The sequence below is a fragment of the Myotis lucifugus genome, unplaced genomic scaffold (genome assembly GCF_000147115.1).
Source record: "Myotis lucifugus unplaced genomic scaffold, Myoluc2.0 scaffold_4, whole genome shotgun sequence".
In the NCBI taxonomy this organism is placed as follows: domain Eukaryota; kingdom Metazoa; phylum Chordata; class Mammalia; order Chiroptera; family Vespertilionidae; genus Myotis; species Myotis lucifugus.
The window spans coordinates 8,581,886-8,601,922 of NW_005871052.1; the positions used below are offsets into that span (position 1 = coordinate 8,581,886).

At 42.5% G+C, this 20,037-nt stretch overlaps 1 protein-coding gene across 2 annotated transcripts in view; it reads right to left on the reverse strand.

The window, feature by feature from the left end:
* The window catches only part of ARHGEF9 (Cdc42 guanine nucleotide exchange factor 9), a 176,455-nt gene extending 157,040 nt beyond the window's left edge, over positions 1–19,415 (reverse strand). The window contains exon 1 of one of the 2 annotated variants that reach the window (XM_023763710.1): positions 19,256–19,415. The gene's annotated coding sequence lies outside the window, so the exon portion shown is untranslated. Of the gene's footprint in view, positions 1–18,643 lie in introns of both variants that reach the window. The other variant, XM_014465330.2, reaches the window with a different exon arrangement.
* Between the last annotated feature and the right edge of the window lie 622 nt (positions 19,416–20,037).

Here is a 20,037-nt window from a genome sequence, read left to right on the forward strand (position 1 = left end):
TGGTTCCACTGGAACCAGCCCTGGGAGCCTTAACTTTTCCTGGACTGTTATTTGAAGGCCAGCTTGAAGTTTCCTGGGAAGGGGCGGGGGTGGTGCTTCTCTAGGTTTATAGAAGGGTAGGAGGAGGGGACTAAAACTACATGAAGAATCTGTCTTCCCGTGCCTCCCACATACATAGTTCTGCAGTCATCGACACCACAGCCAGAGGGTGGGTGGGCAAGGCAGGCAGAAGAAGGGAAAGTCATTTTTTAAACCATTTGACAGATGTCGTGTTAAAATCTTGTAAGGGAAGGAGGGCTGTAGGTGGGGGGAAGAGCAGAGAAAAAGATAGGTTGGAACTAATAGTTCTCTAAGTTGTCTTTAAATGTGGCCATCTGGTGGTTAGAACAGGAACAGCAATTAGTCAGGGGCACTGTGACTTGGATCCTGAGAAGAGACAGAATAAGTATGTTTCAATCAACTTAAACCACCTTGAAGTCTACTGAGCACACCCATCTAGGACACAGGCTCACAAAGGCTTTGAGCCTTAGTATAAATGTCCAAAGAGAATGTAATTGTCTCTGGGGAGTCCATACAGACCAAAGAGGAAATCTGTATTTAATCAGAAAGTAGATATTTTCCAATGGCTTATTGATTTCCCTCTGCCTGTTGGCTCACTATGAGAGAAAATACATTTGCCAAGGCACTTAAAAGTGCCTCTGGTCCCTGTCAGCAGTGTTTCCTGTTCAGAGGTTGGACACTGTTGTTCTCACAAAATCACAGTCCTGGTTTCTCAACAGACATGGTAAATAGTGGATGAGGTGTGTTCAGTGAGCAGTCACTGGATCAGGCCCCTGGGGATCGAAACTGGCTGAGCTGGCTTCCCTTAAGACTGTGTCACTAAAGACTCAGACAGAAGGATGCTGCATCTAAACCTAGGCTGCCAGAAAGGATGCAAGAGAAGCAAAATCAGACCCAACCTCAGGGCCCTGGAGGTTTGGCATCAGGTCTGTGTCTACAGGAAAACTGGTTGTGCTTTTAACAAAAGAACTTCAAGTAGGTCAGCCAGGCTTATGTAAGAGAGTGTCTGCCTGTCTCGGCTATGTGGAGAAGGTGGGAGAAGGAGAGGAAAGGGGAGAGGAGGTGGGGAGGGGAGAGGAGGGACCCAGGGCAGCTGACTGAAGGACAAAGCATCCAGTAAGGTTCTAGGGTTGAACATATTGTTTTTGGACTCTGACTCAGGCTCAAGAGCCTGAAAGAAAGTACATTCTTATGCTCAGAGAAGGTTAGGATTGGAGAACCAAAACCTAGCACATCTAGTTCAGTCTAACATTTTATAAATAAGAAAACTAAGGCTCTGGTGAGGAGAAGTTGCCTAATATGGCAAGCTAGTCAGCAGGAGAGCCAAGATTAGAAACCATGCCTACAGTCTTTTAGAAGGATAGGTGTCAATTAATTTTTTATTAAAAATTGTCAATTGGCTAAAAAAAATATGAACACCTACCTAGTATCTAAATGCTACTAATGTAGTATGTGTTACAAAAATCTCCACAAAATATAAATTAAATACTGAGTTTAACAATTTAAAATATAAAAACTTCCAATATTTTCTCCCGGAGCTTCACTTTGAACGTCACTATTTTAGACATTTTCTGGTGCTTTCTTCCCTTTGCTCTACAGAAATCATCCCTTCAATATTACAACCAGCACATGCCTCTCCCTCACCTTAGGACCCCAAACAAGTCTGACTCTGGAAATTAAGAGGTAAGAAAACCTCAGTTTAAAGGGTAAGTAGAGAAAATTCCAGAATCTCTCTCACTACCAGCTTCTTTGCTAAGGAAATTCAAATTCACACTAAACTGCAAATGCTAGTGAAAAAACTAGGATGGGAAGAATGGGTTCCAGGCTTGGTTTAGTTACTTATTTGCAGTATAAACTTGGGCAGATCTGGCTCCTCTTTGAGCTAGTTTCACTAGGTTATCTCAAATGGAAAGATGGGGTAATTTTTGACGAATGCTGATGCCTTGTTTGTAAAAGTAGGTTTTGACAAGAGACAGAAGGGAGTAAAAAAAAGACATGGAAACAAGGAAGATGAGAGAGGAATGGGGTGATTAGAAAGTTCGGAAGACAAAAGTTGACTATTCCAAATTTTTGCCATAGGATACCTCCACCCAGACTAGAACTCCAGTACAAAAATGTCCTCTGGGTTCAACTGACAGAAAAAAGGGCACTGCCTTCTCTACCCAGTTCTAGCCATTGGGTTCAAGCTATCCTAAATATCTTCTATGAAAAGATTAAGCAACACTCCTTCCATGTGCAGTACATTATAGTTTCTAAGATGCTTTCACAGTCATTAGCTCACTGGATTGTCCCAGCAACTCTAGGAGATAAGCAGACTAAGGATGAGACCTTACATTTTAAAGATAAGGAAATGAGCTTGAAGAAAGGAAGTCACTCAGCTATCCCAGGAGAAGAGGCCAGAAGAGAACCCAGATCTTCTGACTCACAGTCGAATAGGTTTTTCCCCCTAATAATAAAATATAGCTAACATTTACTGAATACTTATTGTCAGAAACAAATCTGTTTTTAAATATACTAATTTATTTAATCACCATTTTAAAAAATAAGGAAACCAAGATTCAGAGAGATTAAGTAATTGCTGAAGGTCACACAGGGCCAGAATCAAAACCCAGGTAATTTTACTCTAGAATCAGTGCTCTCATCCTCTGTTCTGCACAACACATCCTCACCCCCACAGGGTCAAAGAACTTCCAAGGTATAGTTAGATATAGAATTATATATATATATATATATATATATATATATATATATATATATATCTCCACATAAAAGAGCAAGAAGACTATATTCATATACAGGCATACCTCATTTTATTGTGCTTCAATTTATTTTGCTTTGCAGATATTGCATTTTTTTACACATTGAAGGGTTTTTTTGAGATAGAATCTACTCCTGGTAAAGATGTGTGATGATTGCTGAAAAGATGACAAAGGATTTAAAATATTACATAAGCCTAGAAAAGCAGCATTAGGGTTTGAGAGGATTGACTCCAATTTTGAAAGAAGTTCTACTATAGGTAAAGATGCTACAGAGAAATAGTGAGAGGAAGAGTCAATCAATGTGACAAACTTCATTGTTGTCTTATTTTAAGAATTATCATAGCCACCCTAACTTTCAATAACTACCACCCTGATCAGTCAATAGCCATCAACATCAAGGCAAGACCATCCATTAGCAATAATATTGTGATTTGCTGAAGGCTCAGATGTTTTGCATTTTTAGCAATAAGGTAATTTTTAATTAAGATATATACATTGTTTTTAAGACAATGCTATTGCACACTTAATACACTATATAATATCGTAAACATAACTGTTATATGCAATGGGAAACTAAAACAATTCATGTGACACACTTTATTGTGATATTTACTTTATTGTGTTCTGAAATTGAACCCACAATATTTCTGAGGTATGCCTGTATACTTATATATCCATAGAACATTTCTCAAAAGGACTCAATGGTGGTCTTTGCAGAGGAAGCTGAGAGGCTAGAGGGTAGGGGTCGAAAGTCTTTTCACTGTGCACCCTCTTGTACATTTTGAATTTTGAGCCATGTGAATGTATTTCCTATTCAAAAATAAAATATTTTAAAATGAGGTGTCTGGGGTCCAGAGAGCTGAGGAAAACTGTGTGTCAGCTTCTTGGCAGGGCTTTGGTGGCAACCCCTTCCCTACACAACTTTCTGGGCTCTCAAACTTGCACAGAAGGTATCTCTCTCTCTCTATCTTCCAGTTTCCCCAACCCTGACATTCCTTGTCTAATTCCCCCAGAAAGGCCAGTACTATAGTCATTCTACAGGTTTTAGCAGTGCAAGTGAAAACAGCAACAAACTGGATTAAACTCCCACAGTTAATCAGCAGGCTATAGGAAAATAATGTATTAGCAGCAGGACAGATAAAGAATGACACAAAAAGCCTTCCCCAATGCCTAGCACTCAAGGTCTGAATGTCACAGATTCTTCCACCTCCTTCCTCTCAGCACTTCATCTCAGTATGACTACCCACTCCTCTCCTGGGCCGGGTAAAAACAAACAAAATTAAGCTAGAAAGGCTCCAGGAAAGCTGGCCCAGCCTGAGAATCCGTGCTATACAAGAAAGGAGAAAAAGTCATCCCAACTGGGTTTTAATGTCCATAGATGAGAGTCAGCCCAGATGGTTTCAAGGGACTCTCTCTGCTTTGGTTCTTGAATTTTCACTATCTTATCCCACAAGTGTTAGAATAACATTTCACAGATTAATGCCATCAACATTTTCTTAGATACCTTTTGGCCTAACCCAGTGGTCGGCAAACTCATTAGTCAACAGAGCCAAATATCAACAGTACAACGATTGAAATTTCTTTTGAGAGCCGAATTTTTTAAACTTAAACTATATAGGTAGGTACATTGTTATTAACTTAATTAGGGTACTCCTAAGCTGGCCTTTGCTAAAAACGTCCTCAATCTGATTGAGGTACGTTCGCTGAGGTCGACCCCTTCTAACTCTCCCATCCACACTCGTCTTGTATACTTGTTTCGTCTATCTCCTTTCGTTCATCCTCTCTATATGTCCAAACCATCTCAACATACCTTTCTCAATCCTCGACACTACATCTTCTCTCACTCCACAACATTCCCTGTATGTGCATGCCCGCACATGGTATTTTGTGGAAGAGCCACACTCAAGGGGCCAAAGAGCCGCATGGGGCTCGCGAGCCGCGGTTTGCCGACCACTGGCCTAACCCCTTAGCCAGGTCAGCCACAAAGGGCTTCTGTATCCTGAAAGCTGTAAGGTGGTGGGAGTGGCCAAGGTGGATCAAGGGCCTTCAGGGATCCTCCTGAAGTGGCTTAAGCAAGCATCACAATTCCCCCTCACAACAACTTAGCATCTTCTCCAACATTTCACTGCTTCCTACATGCAGAAGATGAGTGGAACATTTAACTGCTATGGAAAGGATGAGAGGTCAATCAGTGTGCCTCTTGTGGGAAAGCAGGACTCTGCTGTAGAAGATTGGGCCCTAAAGAGCCCCCTTTCCTTGTTATGTGTAGGAGACAAACCTTAGTTTTTACATATACAGGGTGTCCCAAAAATATATACACACTTTAACAACTGAGAGCTCAATTTTGAAAATGAAATTTATTTTAATAAACACTATCTTAATAATTTTTCGAAGTATTTGTATACATTTTTTTGGGACATCCTATATTAATTTAAGCTGCTACCAGCAGTTTCATTTAGTAATGGAATCCACTGTGTAGTAGCTTGGGGCCATAGAAAGAACACTGAACAGAGTCTGAATACATGACTTCTAGACCCAAATCCATCACCACCTAATCCTGTATCCTCAGGCTGTCCCTTCCTTCTCTGAGCCTCAGTATCCCCACTTGTAAAATGGAGACAATGCTGGTTGAAAAAAAAGGCAGGAGAAAAGAGTAGAGAAATAAAATGAAGACAAGCTCCTGGGTTACCTCCAAACTACCTGTAATCATGACCTGGATGAACTCAACAATCCAAACAGCACCAAAACAGTTCAACATTTTATATGGCACTTTTTACATCCTTCAGTTAGGAATTCTTATACCCACCAATCCTGAGACTTTACAGTTAAGCCCATTTTATAGACCAGAAAACCGAGGCTCAAAAGAACTTTGCCCACAACATATGGGGTGAGGAAAAATCTGTACATGAACCAACATAGTCTAGTTCCTGACCCCACCCCCTTCAACAAAGCATGTGAAATGGCCCTGAGCACAAAACTTAGAATAAGGAACTCTATCAGGGTCCAAACAAGCACTCAAGGCCGTTTCCTCTGTCAGGTGGCAGGAGTTTTAGGAAGAAGTCCCTGCTCCTGATGCCCCTTACTTTCCCTCACTATACAGGGCTCCTGAGGAGTCAAACTTGTATGACCAACTAAATATTGCAAACCTGTTTTCTGGGAATTGACTTGGCATTGAAAACCATCTGTATAGATGGGGTGACCCCAGCATAACTTTTACCAACCTGACCCCACGAAGTTGCCTTCCTCTGGCCCCCACTTGGGCCTTTTCTTTCTATGGCTACTATGATAGGAGTCAGGCCCAGTTGTTGGTGGACACTAAGACCAGCTTTGGGGGTAGGCTAAGTATAGCTTTATAGGTAAAGAACAAGTACATTTCCAAAGCATTTTATGAGCTCTTAGCCTAGGTTAGCTTGCCAGCATCTGGAGGCAATACTGGCTATTTTACCCATTGACCAAATAGGACCCAGATAGAGGCACACCCTAAGTAGCAGAGCAGCATGTAGAACTACTGATTTCCAGTCCAAAGCTAAGAAACTGACATGAGGCTGTCACAGTTAACAGTAACCTCTAAGGCTGGTACTCCAGGGTAGACCAGCCACACTCTGGCCACCTATCTGACTGCTTCTTACCCTTCATCTAGACCCCAACTAGGGGCCTGCCTCCCCCTTCCAGCTCCAGCCTTTGGTACAAAGGGGCAGAAAGGTCTCCCTAGGACACCCCGACCTAGTTTCCAGCTTGAGAAACTAAAAATAGCAGGCCCTCATTAGTGGGGCCAGATGGCCCAAGCTGCTATGCCTAGGGGCAGGGCTGTGGTCATTAAAGATGTGGCTGTTCTCTCCACCCACCACTGACCTAGGAGAGTCTGGGCTTTTGCCCTGCTTTATGCATCCTACTACTTTGCCTCCCACCCACAATTTAGATATAGTTGCTCAGGTTCAAGTTGTTAATTCATTCCTAAGGAAAAAAAACTTTAATATTCAGTTGTTTTATGTTTTCTAGGACACTACTTTACAATCACATCATTCCATAATGGTTTGTAATTGGATTAGGGGGTTCAGGAGCAGCTTCAAGCTTTCTACATTGATCAGTGTTAATTTATCTTCCTCATTTTTCTCCATCTGCCTGTTAATTCGACATCTGAATACTTGGTTCTAAGTTTTACTTGCCTTGTGGAGCCTGCTATAACACATGCCACCTTGAATATCTATTTTACTCCTGAATTCACTGCTCTCTGAATCCTGATTTCAAAGATAAGGGAAGGGGGAGTCAGAGCAAACTTGTAGAGGCCCACCAGATGGGGCCAGTGCCCTGTTGTGCCCACTTGGAAGACCGAGACAGCTGGCCAGCCCTAGGGGTAGGATGTGTTCTGCATCAGTGTGTTTCTGTGAGTGTGTCCCATAGATGTGTTCAAATGTGTCTCATGTGGGGAAGGTTATCTGTCCATGTAAGTCCTTAGGAGTGTGTATCTCAGGGATAGGAGTATGAGTCCAGGGTGTAACAGCAGATCTGAGTGTGTATCTCAGAGCATCCCACATGTATGTATACTATGTATATATGCCCTATGGGTGTGCTGTTGTGCCTTAAATGCATTCATGTGTACACACACACACACACACACACACACACACACAAATCTGCATAAGCCTACCTCATCTGTCTGTGTGTGTTCCTTGCCTATACTGAGTATATGATAAGTGTGAGTATGCCTCATGGTTAACTGAATGTGTGCACTCCAAGTGTGTTAATGTAAAAGTAAACCCCACAAGTGTGTCCCATGTGCATACCAAACACACTGTACATGTGTCTGAGTGTGTGAAAGTGTGTATCATATGTGACCTATAGTGTGTGTATGTGTGGGTATGGGTGAATGACATGTATAAACAGCAAGGCTGAATCAATTTTCCTCTCTCACAATTTTTTTCCTTAACAACTTTCCTCTAAGACACTCGAGTCAATCTACTCCTAACCAGGTCAAAGAACCTGGGTTCAAAGTTCATCTCTGTCTCTTCCTGAATGTGGTAGCCATAGATGCTTTTCCTAAGAGGCCTAGTCACCACTCCATTTATACAAGGGGCTTCATAACTATGAAGTCTAGCAGCTAGGAGCTGAAAAGAGAGACAGGACAGGATTGTGAGACTTTGGGCAAGTTTTTGCTTCTCCCTAGGCCTCAGTTTCCTTAGCAATACTGTGAGGGAATGGGTTCAATGATCTTATATATAAGGCTCTTTCTCATTCCCATCTATAGACTTTCTCACCATGGACTAACTCTGGTCCCTCACACAACCCCCACAAAAAAGGACAGTCCACAGATAGTGCATGTGGAATAGTACCTGCAGATGTCATATCCTAACTAAGCCCCCTGTAGCCTTGGGCAAGCTACTGGTTGAATCCCTAAACCTACCATACCATACTCATTTTTTCCAGTGGCCTGAGCCACTTAGAGTAAAAGGAATAAAGTCTCAAAGACATATAATCTTTACCAAAGTTCAGGCAAAATGAGATAGGATTGATTCAAAGCATTTTCCCCTTCTTTTGGGATGACTGTAGGAACTAGTGATGGTAATGAGTCAGCTTTTAGGCTCAAAGCCTAGTCTTTAAGAACAGGACCAGATAAATCTATAAAGAGAAACCTCCAAAACAGGCATGAAGGGCATCGAATCTAGGGCTACTCTTCTGCATTTGGAAAGGCCTCTTATGCATCCTTGGATGATATAATATTTGGGTGGACTTATCGTAGGTTAAATAGATGTATATGAATTGCCAATTAGTGGTTTAATGCCAACCTAACCAAAGTTATCTAGTAGCATCTGCCTAGTTTTCTCTGTTATCTTGACTAACTTTTATAACACAACCTAATTAGAAACAAAATGCAGAGGCATCTTTAAAACAAACTCCTTACCTAAGGCCACTTAGTATGGGTTGGTTGACAACAGCTATCCCTTTATACTATGCTCTTCTTAGTTAGTGCACAACTGCTTTTAAAAGTCAGCGCTAATCTCAGTCAAAGTAATTCCTTATGTTTTCATTTCCTTAGCCATAAAATGGGAAGAATAATCCTGGCCTTGAGTACTTCATAGAGTTGTGGTGGAAAAACCAATGTGGTAGTAAGACTATACAATAGTTCTTATCTTCTCAGATTGCCCTGGGAGTAATGAGAAATTTCCAAACAAGATGATGCAGATAAAGGTGAAGAGTGTATATTTGTTCTAAGTAGGTCATCTGTTAAGAGCCTGTTATTTCTAACGCAACTCTTAATCATACCAGGAAAACCCAGTAATGTTCATCACAAATCTTAGCCAAAAACCTAGGGGTCAAATTTCTCTTTTAGCTTTGCATGAGATAGGGACAGAGAATGCTAATCTGTTATTCATAGCATCATATGTGTGGCCAGGAGGATGGAGCTGTGGATAAATAAAAGAAAAACCCTATCTTCCCACAAAGAACAGAAGACATGAGCTGGGTCACAGAGTTTCTACCCTTCCAAGGGAGGGGAGTAAAAGAGTCCTCCATGATGTGATAGAGAGAAATGAAGGACAAAGACAATGGGATTTGTTCAAGGTCATCTAGTGACTAAGTTTATATTTGCAGCCCTTATTTTTTCATGTGTATGTCTTTCATTAACAAAACCTTCAAGGAGGGCCTACCAAGTGTACGGCTTTCAACTATATCAGTCACCCAGAGACTTCTGCCTCAGAAAATTTTCACAGATCATCAGCTCCAATGAACAGAAAACCAACTCAGAAAGGCTAAATGACTTGACCAAGGTCACAGAGCTAAAAAATGCCTGCCAAACTAATAGCTCAGAGACCCTTTGTTTTTCATCACACCATATAGGTTTCCCTCACCACCCCTGAAAGACAAAAGAAGCTTGACACACTGTGTTTTCATGGAAGAGTCCTTTCTCTCCTTTCTCTGTGCCAAGTTCTCCAGTTTTTACAATGAGGAGTTAAACTTAGGACAGCTATATCACCCCTTTTCTAGAAGATATAACTGTCTGGAATGACCTTAAAGGGCACTATAACTTCTAGAGTTCAAGTCCATATCAAACACCGTATGACAACAAGTTTTTTAGTCTCATTTTTCTCATCTATAAAATGAAGATAGCCCTAACTGGTTTTGCTCAGTGGATAGAGCATTGGCCTGGGGACTGAAGGGTTCCGGGTTCGATTCCGGTCAAGGGCACATGACAGGCTTGCAGGCTCAATCCCCAGTAGGGGGCGTGCAGGAGGCAGCCAATTGACGGTTCTCTCTCATCATTGATGTTTCTCTCTATCCCTCTCCCTTCCTCTCTGAAATAAAAAAAATATATTTAAATAAATAAAACAAAGTTAATCCCTGCCCCATCTACTTTACAGGGCCACAGAGAAGATCAAGTAAGACCATGTAAAATCCAGTGCAAAGTGAAAGACAATGTTCAAGATGGACTGTCAAGAATCAAGGGAGAATCAACTGAGCATCCACTAGCTCCAGCTGCTTTTCTCTAAATTCAAGTAGAGAAACTATCTATGCATGTTCTGTTCACTACATCTTCCCGAATCCTCCTGTATAGTTCAACCTGGATTCTCAAGAAAATCACCTCAGCCAGTTGCAAGGTCCAGAGGATATTAATAAATCCTTCCACTCCCTTTGGGCCCAAAGCACAAAGCAGTGTCATCATTTTGCCTTTGTTCTGAGCCCTCCCACCATACCAGGCCTACCAGAACCTCTCTGAGGGATGCCTGGCTCCCAGTGCCTCTTTCCCAATGCCAAAACACCCACTGCCCAGACTTCCTGCAAACCAGCAGGGTTCATGGAGAGAGGAGGAAGAAGTGAGTGAGCAGAGGAGTGGCTGTGGGAGGTACAGCTAAAAGTAGCTGCTGCCTTTAGGCTCCACACTCTGAGGGGGTGGGGGTGGGTTCTTAGCACATCTTTGCTGCAGCCAGATGGGCATGGAGGTGCATGGTTTCCCCTCCTCTAATGAAGGCAGGCAGGCAGAAAGATCAGAGCTGCCAGAACCTTTCCCAAAGCTGTCTATGGATGCTCAGTGCTGGCCTCCTCTGGGCCCAGAGGGCGGACGGCCTTGCAGCACAGAACTGCATCCAGGCCTCCCTGACTCAGAAGAACAAATATAGTCTGCAGAAGATTCTGTGCTTCTCCACTCCCATCTCAATGCCTGGCATCCCAAGGGCTGCTGACAGGCCTGCTCCCCTCCAGGAGGTTACATAATACTCCTTTTTTTCCCAGCCTCTCTGTCAGCTCACTTTCTCCAAACAAACCTGAAGGCATTCAGGTTTCTGATCCAGCCAATAGGACATAGATCCGGTATCTTATAGCAGAGGAAACTGAGGTTGCACACAGTCAGGAAATGGTAGTACCTAGGCCTCTTGATACCACATCCTGCAGTTCTTCCAGTATAGCCTGCATAGTCAACTCTATGGTCATAATGTAGTCATGACTTTTTGAGAATTGTAGGAGTTCCACTGACATAGAGCAGAACTCAGGAGGAAACTCCTACAATTCTCAAAAAGTCATAACTACATTATGACCACAGAGTTGACTATGCAGGCTATACTGGAAGAACTGCAGGATGTGGTATCAAGAGGCCTAGGTACTACCACTTCCTGACTGTGTGCAACCTCAGTTCCCTCAACTAATTCCAGTTTGGGGGGGAGGATCCAATGAAATAACTAAGGAACTTTATTTGTTGAAATTCTTATTAACAGTAGTAGTAGTATTAACTAAATGAATAGCTACTTAAAATACCGCAGAAAGGGGTTCTGGGCTGTCAAAGCAGCCCTCCTAAGCTTTCCCAGATATATGAGGCTGGTATTTTATCTATAAGAGGCAAGTCCCAGTTATCCATGGGACATATCTAACAAATGCTAAATCCCAAAATGGCATCCCCCTGCCACTCAACTCACTGTAGGGCTCCCTTCCCTGCTGGCAACCAGTGTGTGTTCTGGAAGAAACCTAAGCCAAATATAATTAAGAAGAAAATTCTATTACCCCCCAAATCATCCTATACATTCCAAACTTGTTAAAATTAATCTTCAGATTACCTGCTTTCTTTAAATAATAATATTCTTAATCATTTTGATCATCCGTATTAATCACAAAGTAAGCATAGATCATTAGAGCTCGAAGAAATATTTGAAGCTTTCTAATTCACCTAACCTTATTTTACAGATGAGGAAACCAAATTTCATTGGGAAGAATTAATTTACCCAAAGTCACTCAGTGAATAAACAAATTTTTTCCCACTAGTATAGCAAATGAATAGGAAGTGACTCTTTTCCTGAAGTGTTCAAAGCAACTCACAGCTAATAATTTTAAGTCCAAATAGGTCCGAAGACTACTTACTGTCAAGGGTTTACTCCTCTTTTTTAGGGTGGGCACAAGCCCCTAGCATTCGTCAAGGCCCCCACAGTCCTAGAATAAAATATTATCATCTGTGAAACCTGCCTATTCACGTGTGCAGTAAGCCAGATTCAAGCTGAGCTGGCATTTCCTCTGAATATAGCAGTCATTCTCATCTCGTGCTAAACATTCCTTCCACCTCAGGGAGCTTTTAGAAAATATTGATGCCAGGGCCTCACTATGACCAATACAATCACATCTCCCTCAGAGATTCTAGGAATTTTTGCTAGTCTTGTTAAATCCCCAGGTGATTCCACTGTGCAGATAAGACTGAGAACCACTGGGTTAATGAAAACAATTCAGCCAACCAAGGAAAACATGCATAAAGAGTTTACTGAACTCTTTGAAAACAAAATATATTCTGTTTTAAAGCTACATCTCTGCTGTTCTGCTTTCCAAAAGAGGAGATCAAAGTGGTACACAGAATCTACAGTTGTAGCACTGACCCTCGGGCAAATTCTGGACCCAGTTAGGAAACATACAGTTTGTGGGTATTGAAAGAAAACAGGGAATCCTAGAGCCTCCAACAGGATTTACCAGGAGTAAGATACCAAGTGACTCATACTCCTTGGTCATTGGCTTGATAGGTGATTGCTATGAACCTAACATACATCTTGATGTCTACAAAGCATACAAGTCTATCATGCCACATTATCCTCATTAACACACTGGTAGGATAGATGATGGTAGAGCCTCAATGAATTCTGCACTGATTGACCAGGTATATACAAAAATTAACGGGCTCCAACTCCAAAAGAAGGAACCTGGTGAGATGTTAGAGTAACAAGTATCCATCATATTGAACATTTATTTGAATCATCAACTTGAATGATACTTATTCAGTTTTTGATCGATGCAATGCTAGAAGAGTGCCATCTGTGTCATGGCATAAAGAAAAAATAATTAACCCCTCTCAAAAAAAAGCTAAAATGGGCCAACCAAATAAAATAAAAGTTTCACTGATGCAGTGCTAGAAGGGACTGTTAATTTGTTGCTCAGTATAAAGAAAAATGTTAAAACCCATAGGAAAAAAATGAGAATAATGGACCAACCAAACAAATGAAATTTAACAAGTTTGGTTGAAAAAGGCCAATTTCATGAGAAAATAGAGGACTGGACTAGACAGCAAAGTGTTTGAGCCTATAGCCCAAAAGGCTAATACAATGGCTTTTAATCTTGGCAGCACATTTGAATCACCTTGTAGAGCCTTAAATTTCAAAAAGTTTTAAAAAGTTGCTGGGGATCTACCCCATGCCAATTAAGTCAGAATCTCTGAGTAGGGACCTGGTGTGGGTATTTAAAAACTTTCCAACTAATTGGAATATTCAGTGAGGGTTAGAACCAGTACAAGGCTGCATTATTAGATAATTCACAGACAAATCAAAGTCCCTTTGTACTTGATCCTGATTAGGTCACACCTGGAGTAGCACGATCAGTTCTGGGCAGCACATTTTTAGTGAAATATATAAATATAAGAGTGCTTCAAAAGGAAGAACAACTGTATGAAAACTTCGGTTCCTTCAAAACATTCTTTATTTTAGGCCCCACCAATTCACACTGTTTTTCTCCTTGAAGATATCAAAGTTTTCATAAGACTAAAGGGAACTCTGATGTATATTCAAGATAAAAGGCAGCATTTTCTTAAATAACTTTGTGCAAAAATTGCTATACAAATGAAAGGTATTAAAAACACTAAAAATTTAAGCAAGTAGCTGATTAAGCTAGTATGACTTCAGGGAAGACTTACATACCTCTCTCTCCATCTGACTGCATTCAGCTTCACACTAGCTGGAAATGATCAATTCTGACTCTTCCCCCTCTCCATTTGAAAAGCAAACTCACTCCCATCCCACCAATCTCTCTGACTTTTACTTTCCTCTTCTATAAAACCAGGAATAACAATCAGCCCTACACACTTCACAAGGCTGATGTGACACTGAAAATTAGGAAGAGAAAATTCTTTGTAAACTCTATAGGCCCATGCATGACAAGGGATTGCCATTACTAGAACATTTCTCGAGCTTTCCCTCTCCTCTAGGCCCTTCCCCCTTCCATTTTTTCCACTTCATACTTTTGTGCAAGGGTAAAGCACAATAAGCTAAATACTGTTGAGAGGTAGACCCACCTAGTGACAGGAGACACTCTCTTCAGATATCAGAAAAACTAAGCTTTGATCAAGGATTCTTGGAAAGCAGGAGACTCAGTTGGCCTAGAACAAGTTGCAGAGATAGAAATAAGAGCTAGAGAGTCTAAGATTCTCCATCTCCTTCCCACTTCTTGGGGAAAAGCCACTGGGGCTGGATCCAGATGCTTTGTGAGAAGTCTTCTGAGGAGGCAGTTATTTTGGGAGAATAGGCTCAATTCCCAATTGTGTCCCTGTCCAGAGTAAGCACTCCAAAGGCCAAGGGGAGCAGAGGCCAAGATGGCAGACAAAGGCTAGGAGGAGGACATGATTTGGCACCATCCCCATAGCTGCCAGAGTGTGCCCTCCAATCACAGTCAAGCACTCTTAATCTGGGCTTCACCACAGGGCAGAAGAGCACTTTATTCACTGGCTCACTACAATCCCTCAGCTCCCTAGCCACTTAATCACACACATACAAGTGATGAGCAAATCTCAGCCAGGGCCCAAACCCTGCTGGCCAGCACAATAAGCTAAACTGGCCTTCCCAATTTGCCTAGCCTTCCCAGTAAAAGAAACTATCCAGAGACCAACAACATAAAAACAATTGCCCTCACATTTCACACTGTAGCTGAACTAGGTTCCCTAAGCCACAAACAACATTGGGCACACTGTGCAAGTAGATGTTGCAGGTTCTGATAAATAGAGGCTGTCTCAATAGGGAAAAGCACTCTCAGTTTGTTTCTACCACACTATCACTTCACCTCTTCCTTGCCTCAGCCAAAAGTCAGGGTGAAAAAAACATTTTTTTCAGGGCCTACAGACCTCCTTGCACTAAAGTTGGGCTGTGATATGGCTCAGTTAATCTTAAGGAGAAGGCAGTAACTCAATGGGGATTTTAACCCAGGAGCATTCCAATAAACAATCCCCGTGGCTGGGAGAAGGCTAAACTCAGAATGCCTTCTGTGCATGTTTTCTAGTCAGGCAATGAGTATCGTGCTCTTTGTCCTCTCTCCCAAAGCATCTCTCCAAGTCCTGTTGGACTCAAGCCCCCTTTCTCCAAAGGCCTGGTGCCTGGACATTTAAAGGATGAGATCTGGAGCTCAGCAGGAGCTGAGTGATGCAGTGGTTGCTAGGATACTGGCTGAGGCTATTTTATTGAATCCCCCATAGGGAGCTGGAAGCCAAAATTCCTGAGCTGGAATTTTGCCCCTCTTAGTAGCAAAAGGTATCCTCTACCCAAAGTGGTTAGAGAAGGGGAAAAGAAAAGAGGAACTGTATTGGGAAATTTTAGGACAAATCAGAGAGAAAAAGCCCTCTTTTCTTTCTTATCTACCCACTGACAGATGTATCAGGCAAGGGAACAAAGGGAGAATGGGGAAGATGAAGAAAAGAGGCAGGAAAGAGAAGAAACAAGAGTCAAAATGCAGAAGATTCCATTCCTTTGGCTGCATTTTTCATTTTCTCCCACTCTTCTCTTTTTGCATACCCTCATAAGTCTGAAGGAGAAATGCCAAACCTTTAGGATTCACAGAAGTAAAAAGTCACACTTCCAACTTTGGTTTTCTACTCCTCAAACACCCTTTTAGCTGCTCTAGGGTGGCCTGCCATCTGGCTAGCAACATTCCCTTAACTGCCTAGAGATAAATTAATCTGAAAAATGCTTGCCGATTATGCCAGTTAAATTACTGATGGAAGGGCTCATTCAAGCTACCCCTTTAGTCTGAGGGGTTGTGGGGGTTGGTGGGAAGACTGGCAGGGGGAACACCCATCCATCCTATACAAGGAGGCCATTCAGAACTGTGGAACTCAATGCATTCCCTTTTGTTATTCCTCATTCCTTGCACAAGCAACCACCATCCACATTCATGAGTGTACACGCCCCCACACACAGACAGAAGGGTGTGCACACATACACATGAACATACTATCACACAACCTACACACATACATTCCCATAGGATTTCTACCAAGGGCCTGTCAGGCACCCAGTCCTGAAGGCTGTGGCATTTCATGACACTACTTTGTCATAAACCTGGCTCAAAGACCAGCTTTAGAGAGAACCCTTCTCCCCTCAGGGGAAAAGCAAAAGCAAAAAATAAAAAACCAAACAAAAAAAAACACATTCCATTCTTATAGTGGCTTTCTCACATAGTTAGGTGAAAAAAAATCTCTTAGGTGAAACAAATTTCTCTAGATACCAGCAAAAAGATATTTCTTCCCTCCACCTTCCATCATCCTTTGATTAAAATTTTGTTTTCCTTTTCACTTGTCATTACAGTTCACCCCCTCTGATTTCAAGTGTCTATGGGCACCAAAAATCACAGAATGCAAGAACTTGGAGGTCACTTAGTGTAACCATCCCCAAATGCCAATGTTACAGGGATCCCCAAACCCACTGAGAAGGAAAAAAAATGCCCAAGGTCAAACAGCCACTGAACAGAGAAAACCCAGGTCTTTAGTGCCCAGCCTAGAGCCTTTCCTCACTCTTCAAAACTTTCTTAGAACAAAGTGCCCAGTCAAAATATAAATTTACTTTATATAATACCACTGGAGCTAGGGGGGAGGGAGATCTCACTAAATTCTCATTGCAAAGAAACAAGTTCTTAGTTCAACTCAGGGGGCCCCCCACAAAGGAGTACATAAGTACCAGTGCCAGCAAAATGTCCAGATCATGCTCATACCAGGGTACCAATCAAATTAAAAAATCAGCTTCTCGCCCACACCACGCCAAAGAGAGCAGACCTCAAAACTCAAAACCTCTTCTGATGCCATTAAATAAAACTCTCCGGGTTCTGAGGTCAGGATAACTTCAAGAGCCCCCTTCATAGCCCATATCTTTTCATAATCAGTTCCCAAGAGATTAAACAACAGAACATGGAACTTGAGAGCACAATTCCAGCAGATTTGCACATCACACATGAGCAGCCGCCCACATGGGTGTAGGAGGAACATGTGTGTGGATGTGTATGCGCCCTGATTCATTGCTACATGAGCCAGAAATGGCACTATTTCTAGTCAGGTAAGCAAGGGAATGAGGAAGACTTGCCTACATCAGCAGGTAGGAGAAGGGAGGAAAACAAGTATGCACATTGGTGTCAGAGACATCTTTTTCTTGGCTTTGCCAAGAGCTTTCTCAGCAAAAGCAGAAATATAAAAATAATAGCAATAATAACAGCAACCACCACCATCACCAGTGATACAAACACGCAAATATATAGCAAATTAGAATGTTGTTTCTAGCTCATGGTTTCCACACTCACACCCCATTCCATCCAGACTTGGGGGGGGTGTCAGTGGTGCTCAAAACTCTACTTAGTAAGATACCTACTTTCATTGTTATGGAAATCTTTTAATTAGAGAGACTTCTGGTCTTAAAGAACAAACAAGTAGGCAAACAAAAACCACCACTTTCTCATTAGCACTAGAGCAAGTTCTATTTAAAATGTAGTTCAAGCACATCATTGCAAATGAGATTACCCCAAAGAGGCATATCCAAATACTATTATTCCCAAGGTGGGTAAAGAGCTGGCTTTTCTTGTTTTTTTGGAGGACACACAGAGAATACCCCCAGATTCAAATCCAGGGGTAGTCTTTGGGAAAAGAAACCCAATAAAAGCTCATCAGTGTCTTCTCTTACCAATTCATAACGGCCAGGTAATGCTTTTACATCCCATTCCATAATTCCAAAAAAATGAGATTTAATGCTTTAAGAAATGTTTTAAAGGTGGCGTCTTTCCAAATTGAAAGCTGTGAACCCTGGACAGCAAATTGAGATTCAAAGGACAGAGTCACCAACTGCCAGCTCAATGCACCCCACCACATCACTTCTCAAATTTTCCCTTCTATTAGAAACTAAAGAATCATTTCCCTAAATTCATTCATTCCATCATTTTTTTCTTCTAAACATCCAGTGCAAGACTGTCTTTTCTAAGATGTCAAAAATCCATCATGCTCTTCCCACAAGCCCCCTTAACCCCAAACAAATCCAAATACAGTCCTGATAGCAAGAGAGAAATTTTGACTAAAATTCCCTCATGGAATTTAAAGATAGTTTTCAAGAAAATGAGTTGACAAGACATCACAAACAGCCAAAGCCACTGTTTAAGGATGCAGAGCTTGTTCCGTGAACGTCACATAAATGGAGAATGCACACACACACACACACACACACATGCACACTTAAATAGAAAGCATTTCTTTATCAACAATTTTACTCAAGCAATAAGCAACTACACTCATAGGCATACTTAAAAGACAAGACACGACAAAAGATTTAGGGAGAGATAATATACCAACGTCATACATATCACAGCGAGGCCATGTTGCAGCTCAAAACGTTTTCCCCCCTGAGTAAGAAAGCTTGCTCTTTCTCTCCCTCTCTTTCCCTGTTTCTGACTGTCTCTCTTGATTTTTTTCTCGGTGGTTCTCTGGATGAAATCAAATCGAGAGTTAGCAACAGCTCAGATGGCTGGACTCCATTCAGCGCGTTCCCAGGAAAAACATGAGTATGACATTGACAAGCAGGAGGACTACAATTACAGCAAAAACGACTACAGTTTGCACATCCAGGGTCATGGTGCAATGCAGAACACTGTAGTGTTCCAGGTGGGGGGCCGGCAGATTGGGAGATGTCAGTCTCTGTTCTGTCAGACTGTCCATACAGCCACCATTCTAGAAAGGAGAGGAGGAAGTCGGATGGTTAGGGAAGGGTTGGGTTTGGTGCCCGAGTTTGGTATGGGGGGAGGGGGAGGGGAAAGAGGGGAGCTTGTTTCACCCCTTCTCAGGATTGAGCTGATTTTTTCTTCCCTAGCTGAGAAATCTTAGCTTGCGCTGAAGTCGGCAGAGTCCAGCATTCTCTCTCGGGCGCCACGGAAAAGGCAAAATCCTGGCTTTCAAAGGGAAAGGCGGGAGGAACCAGTGCGAGGTTCTCCAGCGCCTGCTCAGTCTGTCTGTCCCGGCGTGTGTCCGTCTGCCTGCCTGGCTACCGGTCAGTCTCGGTCTCCCCTACTCCCTCTAGTTCGCTTGCTTTCCTCCGCTTGCTAGCTCTCTTCGTGGGGCTCCTGGTTGCCAGCCACACCTTACAACCCTGCCTGCTGGCTCTCTCCCTCTCCTTTCCCAGCCCCCAGCTTGTAGGCTGAGTTTTTATTCACCAAGCGCCTGCAGGCGCCTGCGTGAGGTGCAGCACCAGCCGTTGACAGGCCCGCTGGCCAATAGCAGGTGCTATAGCAGCACGGTTACTCTCTGGGGGGCGGAACTTAGGCTGGCGTGCTAGCGGAGAAAACCAATTGGAGGGCTCAAGGCACCCCAAGCAATCTTGCTTCATTTTCAGGAGCCACCAGCCTCGGTTCCGGTGTGGGGGTGGAGAGCTTGTTCTAAGAGGATTGAGGGGGATGTAGGGAGAGAGAGTGGAGGGACAGAAAAGGACTTGGAAAGAGGAAGGGAGTAGATGGGATAGGATGTGGCAAGAGGGAGGGAGGAGGAAATAAGGGGAAGACCCTGGGGAACAAGGGAAAAAGAGAAGGAAAGATGGGAAGGAGGAAGAAGAGATAGGGGGTAACATAGAGAGAAGGGTTGTACTAAGGAAGGAAAAGGGATGGGGAAAAAGGAAAATAAAATGTTTAAATAGGATAGGTAGATGGGGAGGAGCTATGCCTTGGCAGCCACTTTGTTTGGAGCCTGGACAAGAAAGAAGCAAAG